The sequence below is a fragment of the Thamnophis sirtalis genome, unplaced genomic scaffold (genome assembly GCF_051295495.1).
Source record: "Thamnophis sirtalis isolate CommonGarterSnake01/CBP01778 unplaced genomic scaffold, rThaSir2_p1.2 scaffold_4, whole genome shotgun sequence".
Taxonomy (NCBI): Eukaryota; Metazoa; Chordata; class Lepidosauria; order Squamata; family Natricidae; genus Thamnophis; species Thamnophis sirtalis.
The window spans coordinates 33836277-33849903 of record NW_028261384.1 but is presented as its reverse complement, the minus strand read 5'-3'; positions in this window follow the sequence as shown (position 1 = coordinate 33849903).

Sequence of the window (13627 nt, the reverse complement as noted above, 5' to 3'; positions counted from 1 at the left end):
GCTCTCAGTCCCCTCATACGAACCAACCAGACATTCTCCACTTGCATACCCCACTATAGTTGAAAAGAATACAGCAATACAGTAAAAAAAATAAGTTAATTTAAAAGGTGGGATCATTCACTCACAAGCATACACATACTCTCCACATATGAAGAAGAGGGGTTGCACAGATATTAAAAATAATATTAATGTTGTGCAAGTAGGTTCATGAGTTCATAGAACAAAGGCACAAAAGTCAGGTCAATGGCAGAGGGGTGCAAAGGGAATAGTTCATCTTCTCTCCTAAATACCATAGCAAGGGGGGCAAAAGTCTGAGTAGGTGAGATGGTGTCGCTGGGGTAGCGGTAGGTGGCAGTGGTCATGACAAGGAAGAAGGTCATAAATCTGGGAGTCCAAGAGTCCAAAGTCCATAAGCAGGGAGAGCCAGGTGGTAAGGAGGGGGAGGCCCCGCAGCCACCGAGGGCAAAGGAGGGGCCACACCACAAAGAAAGTCCAATCAGATAAAAAGGGGGGGCGCCAGAAGGGGCCACAATGATGACACGTAAAATCAGCTGCCCACTTCTGTCCAGCGCCACATAAATCAACCACCCCACTCCGAATGACAAGTTGGTACAGCTCCAAAGGCTCCAAGGGCTCTCCCAATCATAGAGGAAAAGACAAAGGCCGCCAGGGCCACCACAGGCCGAAGTAAGGTGAGGGGGGGGCTAGGAGGGCCATGGAGGCAGCAGCAGGCCAGCCACCCAATCTCACATGGCGCCATCCGGACCAGCCACTCCCTCGCTGATACGATGGTAATGCGGTCAAAAGGTTCTCCCGAGTCTCCCAAGCCAGAAAAGTCCGAAAAGCAAAGACAGAATACGCCGGCATTGTTAAAAATTGCCGGGAGCGGCGCCGTCAGCACGACACCGCCATCTTCAACATCCGATCGAAAGCAACCGCCGAGGTGACCGCGCTGGCTGGAAGCCAGCCAAAGGCGGTGACCCTCCGGCTGATCGTCCGGTCGGGTCCCCAGGGTCATACTTTACCTTTAGACCCTTTTCTTGCAGGGCTCGCTGTTAGAGTTGTGATATTTCCAGCGTTTCTTTCTGCCTTCCCAGCCAGAACAAGGAGGCTGCCGACCATTTTGCAAACTCGCACATGCACAGTCTATTGTTCTTGTCTTCAAATCTCAAATTTGTGGTAAAGGAGGCTGATAGTGAGGCAGTTCAATAGAACACACAGGTTGAGTTGAATATCTAATCTCAGCCTGAAAAGTAAAACTAAAGTCTCTAGATAAGCAATCTCTCCATGTAAACTAGCAATTTGCTTACAAATAGGACAGTATCCAAATTAAAAAAGTAAAATGAAATACAGCTGCAAAATAAATGTTGCACTGAACAAAGCTAGACATTCTAAAATAAAATTGCAATCACACAAGCACTTATTAAAGATGGACTACTGTTGTTTTCAAACTACTGATGTTTTCTAGTCAGTAGATCAGTTGCCTTCACAGAGAGTAATTTCACAAAGTTGGTGCAAATAGATATTTCTTTGAAGCCTTCCTTCTTCAGATTTATAGTTGTATGATTTGCACACTGCTAGCTTACTATCTTGTTCCAATGGACCAAGTTTCAATCTTCTTGAACTTGTTATGAGCTGCTCCTCCCAGCAGTCTCAGGTATTATGCAAATGCAACCAGTGGCTAGGCTTCTAGGTATCTACGTTGCTCCGCTGGATGAAGTCCCAGTCATCTGGAACTCTCTGTGAACTGTTTCTGCCAGCAGTCTCATGTGCTATGCCAATGCAATGAAAATGCAACCAGTGACTCCATATGTGTGTGCTTGGGTGGGTGGGTGTATATTTAATTATTGTGTGTTTAGGCACCTTTAGTCTCATATAAACTGTACTGTGTTCATCTTTTTCACTTTGCCATTCTGCTGAGTAATGAAAAAAGAAAAATTCAGGTAAATCAGATGATCACTTAGTTTTTTGCCAGAAGGACATCACTGAATTCATGATCTATCAGAATTCCTCAAAATGAGCCACATTTATAATTCTGGTTAAAGATATTGATAAAAAAAATTAATGACATTTTTAAATTTAGATTTTGAAGTTTTTTCTTTCACTGCAAGTTTTGCTTGCTTGCAATAAGCAGGTCTCTTGATATTCAATAACAGTGATAACAGTGAAATATATAAGGCAGCTTGCAGTCATTACATCAAAACCAGGCTATTTGCCCATGCAAAATTGCTGAATTCCTTGTGTTACATATTGAGACTGGAGCAATAGACTCCACCAAGGTCCTCCATTCCAGCAGGAGAATACTCGAAGCTGATTATAAGCTCCCTCTAAAAGGGCTAGCTATCAGACAAGCCAGGGCTGGATCTGTATATAGTAGTCTAATAAAGAGCTGTTGTTGTCACTGAAGCCTGAGTCCTGTCTCATCCATTCACCCAATCAAATACCTTGAATTTAATCAGATTTCCCTGAGGTGCATGATATCTTGCAAAACAATACACGAGGACAAGTTTTAGCATATGCATAAAGTAAATGTATTTATTTATTTATTTATTTGTCTTGTATGCCGCCCACTCCCGAAGGACTCCGGGCGGCTCACAATAAACAAGGGGAGGGGGATAAATAGATAAAACAACACTTTAAAAATACGCAACATTCACAGTTTCCGTGGGGCTGGATATTTCACAAGCCCCCCGGCCTGCTGGAGCAGCCAGGACTTGGTGACTTTGCGGAAGGCCGGGAGGGTAGTGAGGGTCCGGATCTCCACGGGGAGGTCGTTCCAAAGGGCCAGGGCTGCAACAGAGAAGGCTCTCCCCCGGGGAGTCGCCAGCTGACATTGGCTGGCAGATGGAATCCGGAGGAGACCTAACCTGTGAGATCTGATCGGTCTATGGGAGGTAATCGGCAGGAGGCGGTCTCTCAGGTACCCAGGTCCGATGCCATGTAGGGCTTTATAGGTAACGACCAGCACCTTGAAGCGGGTCCAGAGACTAATGGGTAGCCAGTGCAGCTTGCGGAGGATAGGTGTGACGTGGGTGTATCTGGGTGCACCCACAATCACTCATGCGGCTGCGTTCTGGACTAACTGCAGTCTTCGAACACTCTTCAAGGGTAGCCCCATATAGAGCACGTTACAATAATCTAGTCTTGAGGTCACAAGGGCATGAGTGACTGTCTGAAGGGCCTCCCGATCCAGGTAGGGTCGCAATTGGTGCACCAGGCGAACCTGGGCAAAGGTCTCCCTGGTTACAGCCGACAAATGGTGTTCTAAAGTCAGCTGGGGATCCAGGAGGACTCCCAAATTGCGGACCCTCTCTGAGGGGCGTATAATTTCACCCCCCAGCCTGAGACATGGAATGCTTGGCCAATCTTTGGGAGGGAACATCAGAAGCCACTCGGTCTTGTCTGGATTGAATGTTTCCATACCATATGTAATAACTAATGTAGCACCTCCAGGCCATATATAGCATCTAACCTCAATTTTCTAACCCACATAGCTTTCTCATGAGCACTACCAATTCTCATCCCCAAAATCTTAATATAATTACTTTATATTTTAATTCTAAATAAGATAATGTAAAATTTCACCTGAAGTCCTAACCAAGATCGCTGGAATTGCCACCAGAAATTTTTTAAAAATATGATTCCCAGATGAAAATATTTGTTCACCCCAATAAGTTAATGTATATGAACTAACAGTATGATTGTGCATAAAGCAGAATATTCCTTTTCTAGACATTCATTTTCTTTTTCTTTGTAAATTAGCCCTTTCAATCAACATTTTTATAGTCCAACCAGCATAAATGTTTATGTTGACAATTCAACTAAATTTCATAACTATGTGCTACTATATTTGAATATATTCCCGAATTCCACGCCATGAAAAATTGTGACTGCTTTTCTCTCCCTTATTTTTAAGAAAAAGAGAGTCCTTCTCAACTTATTGCCGCAGTGTCTTTTTTCTCAGCTTATTGAAAGGAAAAGAAAGTACACACAGCTTTAAAGACATTACAGAACACCAACCTGAAGGACAGTTCTTTGAAGTCTAAAAACATGTATAATCTACTTTTACTTAGTCTAACAGAGCAGCTATATTTACCATGCTTATGTCATTATGGATTTTATTTTGTTCCTAGTACAAGGTATATGATAGTCTGCAGATTATCAATTTGGGATACATCTGAAAGTTGTCTTTGATCTCCTTAAAACTATCAATCTTCAGCCTCAGAAGGAACAAAGAGATAAGAAGAAGCAGAAACCTTATTTGCATTAAATATTTATGGAAAGGAAAAGAAGAAGGGGAGAGCAAACAAAAAAATTAAATAAGGAGAAAGTCAGGGGTTCTGATCGTTTTCACTGTGGGATCTTGATAAAATTGCTTGTTTTATAGTCACAGAAACATCCAACATACTCCAATAAGATAAAAATCAATAATGTTATAATTATAACGGGAAGAAACAAGTTTTTTTGAGCTTGTAAAGACAAGATTTGCTTTTCTAATCAACCTAAACCTAAATTGCAAGTCACATATAGATATTGTAAATAATTTTGATTGGTTTCGATAAACAGATTGAATTAATAGGTCAATCATCAAACAACATTTTTTTCCAAAAGTTTTGTTTCCTGAAAACTTTTTGGTTATGGTTTGATTATGATAAACCTCTTCAAACTGAATACAAACATAATTTTAGAATGACTGTATCAAGTACAAATCTTGATAAGTAGAAATTAATTTTTAATCACTATAATGTATTTAATTGCATAATGTTTCCAACACACTGCATGAATTCAACTAAAGTGTTTTGCTGCTGATTTTCATTTGTATTTGGTGCCTGATGCATCTCACTGCAGAGTCCAACAAGAGTCAATCAACATTGGTGGATTCCAGTTGGTGTAATATCATTTTTCCATTGTCACAAAGGATAAGCACAATGTCCTGATGAAAACTTTCACCATGTTTATCACTGATTGCCTGTAGATTTTTGGGAAAGAAATCCAAGTGTGAATACAGACAATGAATCTTCAGTGACATGTTGCACTTCATGATCTTGTATGCTGACATAAGTTTGTCAACCAGCTGAATGTCGTTTGATGCTCTATAGTTGCCAAGAAAATTCTCAGTGACATCTTTGAATGCTTTTCAGATGATTTTCTCTGGCCCACTAACACATCTTTTGAACCGTTTGTCATTGATGACATATGTGATCTGTGGGCCTTTCTTAATCTTGACATTAGTTGTTCTTGGAAACATCTGTCTTAAATGAGGAATACTTTTACTTTCATTGTGCAATGATTTCACTTTTTTTTTCTTCAGTCTGAGTTTTATGTGAAGTGAAGCAAACATATCTTTGTTAACTCAACAAATGATTAATAAGCCATGTTTTTTCTGTCCTGGAACTAAATTCTTTCAGAGTGGCATTTTTTTTTAAGGCAATGCAACCTTCTTACACAACTATCCCATTCACATCAACAATTGTAATAACAATTGTTGATATATCCAAGCGGCATTACCACAGATCTTCCAATTGGATATGCTTAAACAACAATACAATGTTTTTCAGGTGTTTCATTCATGTGTGTGGCATAGTCAACAAGGGTGAAGGGTATACACATTGCCACTGTGTAAAAACATAACATTTCTGCAAAACAGCATGTGATAGGTTAAATTACAGGTTATTTTTCATGATTAGTAGCCATAAATTTGTAAAATATACCCATGAGTATTCAGGAAGCAAAATCTGTGTTTTCCAGTTAGAAGACAGATATGAGACATGGTTAAATGCTATGTTTGAACATATTCTATTCTTCTCCCAGCCAAAACCTCTTTTCATATTGTTTCATCATTGCAGAAGATGGAACATGTGCACACATGCACATATATGCACACACATTCTTATCTTGCTATAGAAAACATGATAATACCATGGTGGAAAAAACTGAGATATTCCCTTTTAAAATATTTAAAGTTTAAGGATTATTTTATATATATGTTTGATAGTTTAACTAATGAAAGTGAGAAAAGCCACAAGGTTTTCCAGGTGCTGGAAATGCTGGATTTCAACAGAACAATATTGGAGGGTTCTAAAAGCAATAAAAACAAGAATGAAGGTACATATTACCCAGTGGCTCACAGATTGCCCATCCACTACTCTGTTGCTTTATCTTTTGTGAGTGCTCATAGTGCTTGTTGAATAACATTGGAAAACAGAAGAAATGATGCACTTTTAAACTCCAATGGCAGAAATTTAGTGAGATTATGAAAGTCAGATCCATTGACAATCTATGGAACATGGAGAGATGTCATTTGATTCCTGAAACGTGGGTTAGGACAAGGACAAAATATTTTAGGTTTTAGGTATCATCATTTCCCATTAGCTTATGTGACGTGGGAGGAGTTGGCGATATAAATATAGAAGAAGAGGTTGCCTTTGGTATGACTACTTATTTTTGATATAAATATATTTTTTATTTGCTTTTATTTTGGATGGAAACAAGAGTTAACAGAATCCTGGGACTTCCAGTTTGAGGGGGCTTGCTGGTGGGAGCTTGTCATTACAGCTCCAGAATCCTGGTCACGTTTATCTGTCAGATGAGCAATCCATCAGCCATCTGACAGCTTGTTTACCTTTTCTTCGGGCCAAGAAGATTAGGTGAGCTAATTGTGCTGGGCAACGTGCCAACTAACTCTCACAGATTGTCTCTGGGAGGGGGGGAGGCCAGCCGATGGCAGAATTGTCTCCATGCCATGAATTCCTGCTGCGATTAGCAACACAAAGCAAACCTCAAATCCTCAGAACAAAATTTGATTTACTGAATCCAAGATGAGCGGAACCTGTACATGTGAACTTTTAATTGTTTGTATTAATCCTTAGCTTCATTTTTTACAAGAATTCCTTCTGATTTCTTACTTGCTAAAGAGACATTCAAAATGGCACCAAGCAGCTTCGTAACACTGTTCGAACTTTGAATTTCTATGGAGTTTAAAACTTCAAAGGGAAGGAGTGATTTAATACTAAATTAAACAGTAACAGCTGCACAATCGACCAGCACAAACTTATTAATTGGTTGAAGAAGATTAAAACTTGGAATGGCTTCTAAGCAAAATGTCCCCCCCCCCACCCGGCTTCAAAAGGTTCGCCTGCCTCTGGTACAAAACTACAGTCATTACTTCCTCCCCCCATAGGGGAGTCACTAACTAAAGAAATTTTTCAGAAGGAATTGGCTGAAGCATTTAAAAATCATGTAGTTACAATGGAAACAAAATTTAAGGAGGAGATATCCATTGCACATAAAGAACTGTCTGATAAACTTGAGACCCAGGTTCAGAAGATCAGGGATGATATGTTGAGGGTTGTTAGTTTGTTAACAGAATATGTCTTGGGAATTGAAGACAGATTAGAAGATCTTAATGATGCCAATACTAATTTGGTATCGAAAATTGACGTGGTGCAACAAAAAGTTGGAAATGCTGAAAAAGAAATTACTATGTTACAGTATAGACAAATGGAACTTGCACTAAAAATAAGAGGTTTGCATGAAAACAATCAGGAGAATTTGAAACAGATTCTTTCAGAAGCTTTTGATAGTCTGATGGGAAGGCCAGAGGGGAATTTTGATTGGCAAATTGATAAGGTTTATTGTGATAACTCCTGGTTGGCGAGACAGAAGCAGCTTCCACGGGACATTGTGATTTACTTTACTACAAGAGACATGAGGAATATGATATTGCAAGAGTCCTATAAAATCAAGCTTCAAATTGGGGGTCAGGAAGTGACTGTTCTGAAAGAGATACCACCTCAAATGCTAAGATCCAGGAAAGACTATGCCTTTTTAGTCAAAGAGCTTAAAAATCGCCAGTTACAGTTCAGATGGGAGGCACCAGTTGGGCTAGCACTCATGTTTGAGGGGCAAAGATACCGTCTTAAATCAGTATGGAAAGCTCGAGATTTTTACCATAATATCTTGAAGGCCGGACATCCCGCCCCACCTGGACCTAGAGAAAGAGAACAAGAAGGACAAGATAGACAGCAAACTACACAATTATCAACAAAGATGGATCATCTTTCTCTCTCAGAAGTACAAGGAGCCAAGGAACAAAGACAAAACCATGTGATTACCAGACGAATGGATCAACAATTAAAAAAACAACAATCAACTAATTACCAATGATTTGTTTTCTAGGGCGAAGAAGACAAAGATATGTGCCAGAGTTTTATCACATCATAATTCAGTTTGGATGGAGTTGGGAGGGGTGACGCAAGAAGAAGGTCTTGGAGACTGAATGAAAAATGTATTTAGATATGAGAAATATACTAGTGAATGTAAAAAATTGTTAGCAGAATATTTTGTTTTTAATATTAATAAGGGTACATATATGGAAATTGTATGGGATGCAAGTAAAGCGTATATGAGAGGAGCTTTGATAAATCTAAATAGATTACATAGACGTAAACAAGGGGGAAAGTGAACAGAACTGGAAGATGAAATTAGGATTATGCAAAATGTTCTTTAAAAAAAGGATAAAGTTTACTCCTTAGTTATCTTTGTTAGATATAATTATTGATTGTACAGCTGTAGAGATTAATTTGATTTTGCACTTAATAACTTCAGTTAGCTTGTTGGTGGCGCAATACTGGAAGAAGGAAGACTTGCCTACAATTCAAGAATGGACATTGAAAGTCACAAATTTAGTCGAGATGGCTAAAATATCTGCATATCTTAAGCACCACTCAAACGAGAGATATAAACGAGACTGGAAAAAATGGATTGATTATACACAAAATAAATATGGGACTAAGAAATTCCAGATAGCTTATGATTAAGATCAGGAATGATATAAATTGTTTAAAGCTAGCCTAGCAAGGAGGAGCTAAGTTCAATGTAAAGATGTTACAAGGAGGACCTAGGTTCAATGTAAAGATGTTATCAATTTTCTATTCTTTTTTTCCAATATATTTTAGATTGTTTTTGTTAAAGATTTATACTGTGTATGGGTTCCAGGAAGTCGGGGGAGGGGGTTGGGGGGGTGCGAGGGAGGGATGTATATTAGGTTTGACGAGGGGTGTTAGATTTTAATGTAATATGATTCCACATGTATACTGTCTTCTCTTATTTTTTCTTTAAAACTAGAATATGTTAAGTATATTGATATGGAAGCATAAATACCATTAACATAGATTAGAGTTTGCTTAGAAGCAGAAATACACCAATGAGAGGAAGGGTGGGAAACAGAAGGGAGAAGAAAGATGGGAAGAGAGGGATAGGAGAGAGGGTAAGGGGGGAAGATGAGGAGGATAAGGAGGAGTGGAACGTAGAGAGAGGAGAAGGAGAAAGGAAGGGGAAGTAGAGTAGGAAAGGATGATGGAGGGAAGAAAGGAGGTAGGAGAGAGGTAGAAGAAAGAGGTGTATGGAAAGCAGAAGAGCTAATAATGGGTTTTTATCTTTTTGGGCATTGATGACAAGAGGAACTGATGTAATTACTACTTAATACAATAGGATATTGGCTATGTAATAGTATACATGTGATTGTATGTCATGAAAATGGAAAATAAAAAAGTATATATTTTTAAAAAAGTTAACAGAATCCTGTGTGACAAAAAGGAAGTTTCATTTTCTTTTTTTATCAATAATCTATATTTAACTTTCATATATTCTTTTGGGTGAATTCAATGAAATAAAAATTTTTGAAAAGAAAAAAGTTTCAAATCCTCACCAAAGAGAAGCAATTATAGTTTCATCCAGAAATAAGCATCATATTGTATATTGATGGAAAGGAAGAATTTTGGAAATAATTTATACTTTATAATTTATAGTTTTGAACTTCTATTTTTATGTGCACATTACTCCAGGTTTTGAAATTCTGTTCTCTGAACAATAGATGTACATAGATTTTAGGGGAAGGTGGAAATGAAAAGGTGTAGATAACTGAAAAGAAATAAGGAAACACTCTTTGGAAGAACTATATAGATTGGACAAAAATAATATGCAGTATACATGTATTTTCATATAATCTTCTTAAAAATTATAAACATGTATTATAATATACTGAGATTTGGAAACACTGAGAAATGGAGAGAAACTTAAATTAAGAGATTTATTCTTTTTCCTTTCAATTCTTCATGGCCTAGCGTTTTTTTAATCTTTACAGCATTTTGTGAAGGATTTCTCTTCATTGCCTTTTCCCTCAATACACATCATGCACACACATTGTTCAGGAATCATTCAAGCATGTCTTGATAGATGAGCCATTCCTTTAATCATTTTACATTGGCTGTCAGAAGTCTTAACTATGATTTTCCATCAGATTTTGATTTAAGACAAATCACTAACATTCTTTCAGCATAAGTCTTTCGACAAGTACTGGTGGTCTATCCTGGAGAATATGATATTTAAAAATAATCAGTTTAATGTTTCAAAAAAAGAGTGAATTGTCAAGCAGAAGAAATGCAGGAATGCTTTCCTTATTGGACAAAATGTATTCCTAATTCTGATACACTGACACAGTCACTTTAATTTAATGTATACATTTAGAAATATCCTTTTTCTTTTCTTTTTCTTTTTTTATTCTACTTCTTTCCTCATGCTATAATATGAACAAGCTCAGGAGCCAATGTATTTTAGGCAAAACAAGAAAGACAAAGGGCAAAAGAAAGTTCAGTCTGCTTTATTAACACACACTTGTCATAAAATAGATTATCCTTCATGAGATTGTTAACATGTAGGCAAGACCTCCCAGAATGAAATCTCATTTATCTCTAATAGAAACTAGTATATGTTATCTTCAAGGGTCCTTTCTATTGAACCCTAATAATTATATATCAATCATGTATCACTTCTTGTATTTTATTATCTCATAAATAACTATTGCTAGATTGTGTATTTCTTGATTTTATTTTAGGAATAAAAAATAACAAAAAAAACTGCAAATCCTAAATACACTTTGAAATTTAGCACTGTTGCTTGACTCAAGATTTTTCTTAACAAAAGTTACATGATTGCGTTAGTGTATGTACATGTCTATTTAATAGTTTTTAATAACTTTAGGTAACATAAATGGTAAAGGTTTCCCTAGCACATATGTGCTAGTCATTCCTGATTCTAGGGGGCAGTGCTCATCTCTTTTTTGAAGCCAAAGAGCCAACACTGTCCGAAGAAGTCTCCGTAGTCATGTGGCTGGCATGACTAAATGCCAAAGGTGCATAGAACACTGTTACTTTTCTGCCAAAGATGGTTCCTTTTTTTTGCTTGCATTTTTACATGCATTCAAATGGCTAGGTTGGCAGAAGCTGGGGCAAGTAACGGGACTCACTCCATTATGCGGCGCAAGGGATTCAAACCACTGAACTGCCAACCTTTCTGATCGACAAGCTCCGCTTCTTAGCCACTGAGCCCCCGTGTCCCAGGTAATATGTATCATTATGTTTATTATCACAAAATAATACAGCACAAGGAACACAACTGTGGGAGCAATTCTTAAAAAATTAAAATTTCAATAGAAACCTAGAAATTATCCACATAATATCATGTACCTAACAATGTATTATTTAGAAGAAATACATATTTAGTTCTTGTAAAAAAAAGTTTAATTTTTGGTTATTCCAAGTTATTTTCTATCAGCGTCACATTTTAATCATTAGATTACTGTATTTTTTTTAAAAAAAACATCAATTGTTTCTCCTTATTTTTGCTATTCCTGGATTTTGCCACATCTGCAAAAATTGGTCTTTTTTTGTAATTAATGTTATAACTGATATGTATCATTTTAGATGAGATCAGTTTGTATTTTAACATCATCATTTGATTATACACATTTGAGATATTCAGTGATTATACCTTTTGCTTGAATGACAGTGGATCATCTTATTTTTATTTTATTATCTCATATTACAACATACTGCACAAATTGTACAGCACAAGCTGGAGTTCAACCACAGATATGCTAAGTATCTGTACTTAGCTTGTTTTACTCAATAGCACAATATTGTGCCCCGGTGTGGCTTAATAGCCTATACACAAGTAGGATTGATGCACAATTGTATGAGTCAATGCAGTTTGTTACTGGGATGATTTAGTCTATTCCACATATTGGTTGCCAGTTCTGAGTTATATACCATCTCCAGAAGCAAGATGAAAAAAGGGTTCCTTCAAGTATATCTAAAGGTTATTGATAATTTCTAGCTATCAATTCTGAATGATGGAGCCTGCTTTGAATGAACCAGGTTGAGATCTAGACACCAGCATCCTGTATTGCTAAATCACTTGTAAAATATGCTTTTGACACTCAAGATATGTGTGAACAACACTAGATAAAAATGCTTCCCGTAATGCTTTTTCTACATCTTATATTAAACACCTGGATTTGATCAGCCCTGGGTGATATGGACAGCATTGAACCAAATTCACTCTGGCCATTTAGATGTACAGATGCCCTCTATAAATAGAAAACATACCATTACTTAATTGTGACTGTATATATATAATTTGCAACTTAGATATGTATTTGTAATCTTCCTATTAAGACCTCAGATTTTATACTCTGTATTGTATTGCTTTGTATTGAAGGTTTGAAGGTTTATTTTATTTATATGTCGCCCTATTCCCTGAGGGACTCAGTGCGGCTAACAAACCCAAGGGGGGGGAGGTAAACACAAAGGAAGTACAACAAAGAAGTTACAAGGGAATTTAAAAGACAATCAACAATCAAACAATTCGAGAGGGGAAGGGAACTCATCAAGTTTGTTCCAAAGGGCTGGAGCAGCCACAGAGAAGGCCCTCCCCCGGGTAGTAGCCAGATGACATTGGCCAGTAGATGGAACCCGGAGGAGGCCTAATCTGTGGGATCTAATGGGCCTTTGGGAGATAATTGGCAGCGGTCTCTCAAGTACCCAGGTCCAATGCCATGAAGGGCTTTATAAGTGACAACTAGCACCTTGAAGCATATCCGGAGACCAATCGGTAACCAGTGCAGCTCACGGAGGATAGGTGTAATGTGGGTGTACCGAGGTGCACCCACGATCGCTCGCGCGGCTGCATTCAGGACGAGCTGTAGTCTCCAAATACTCTTCAAGGGCTGCCCCATGTAGAGCGCATTGCAGTAGTCCAGTCTTGAGGTCACAAGGGCATGAGTGACTGTTGCGAATGCCTCCCGGTTCAGGTAGGGACGCAATTGGTGCACCAGGCAAACCTGGGCAAATGTCCCCCTGGTCACAGCCGACAAATGATGATCTAAGGTCAGCTGTGGATCCAGGAGGACTCCCAAATTGCGAACCCTGTCTGAGGGGTGTAGAATTTCACCCCCCAGCCTGAGCGATGGAATACTTAGCCAATTTTTGGGAGGGAAACACACCAGCCACTCGGTCTTGTCTGGATTGAGCGCAAGCTTGTTTACCCCCATCCAGACCCTAACAGCCTCCAGGCACTGACACATCATGTCAACTGCTTCACTGAGTTGGCATGGGGCGGACAGATACAACTGGGTATCGTCCGCATACTGATGGTATTTTATCCTGTGCCGCCGAATGATCTCGCCCAACGGCTTCATGTAGATGTTAAACAGGAGTGGGGACAGGACCGAACCCTGCAGCACCCCGTATTTCAGGGGCTTAGGGGTCGACCTCTGCCCCCCAACCAA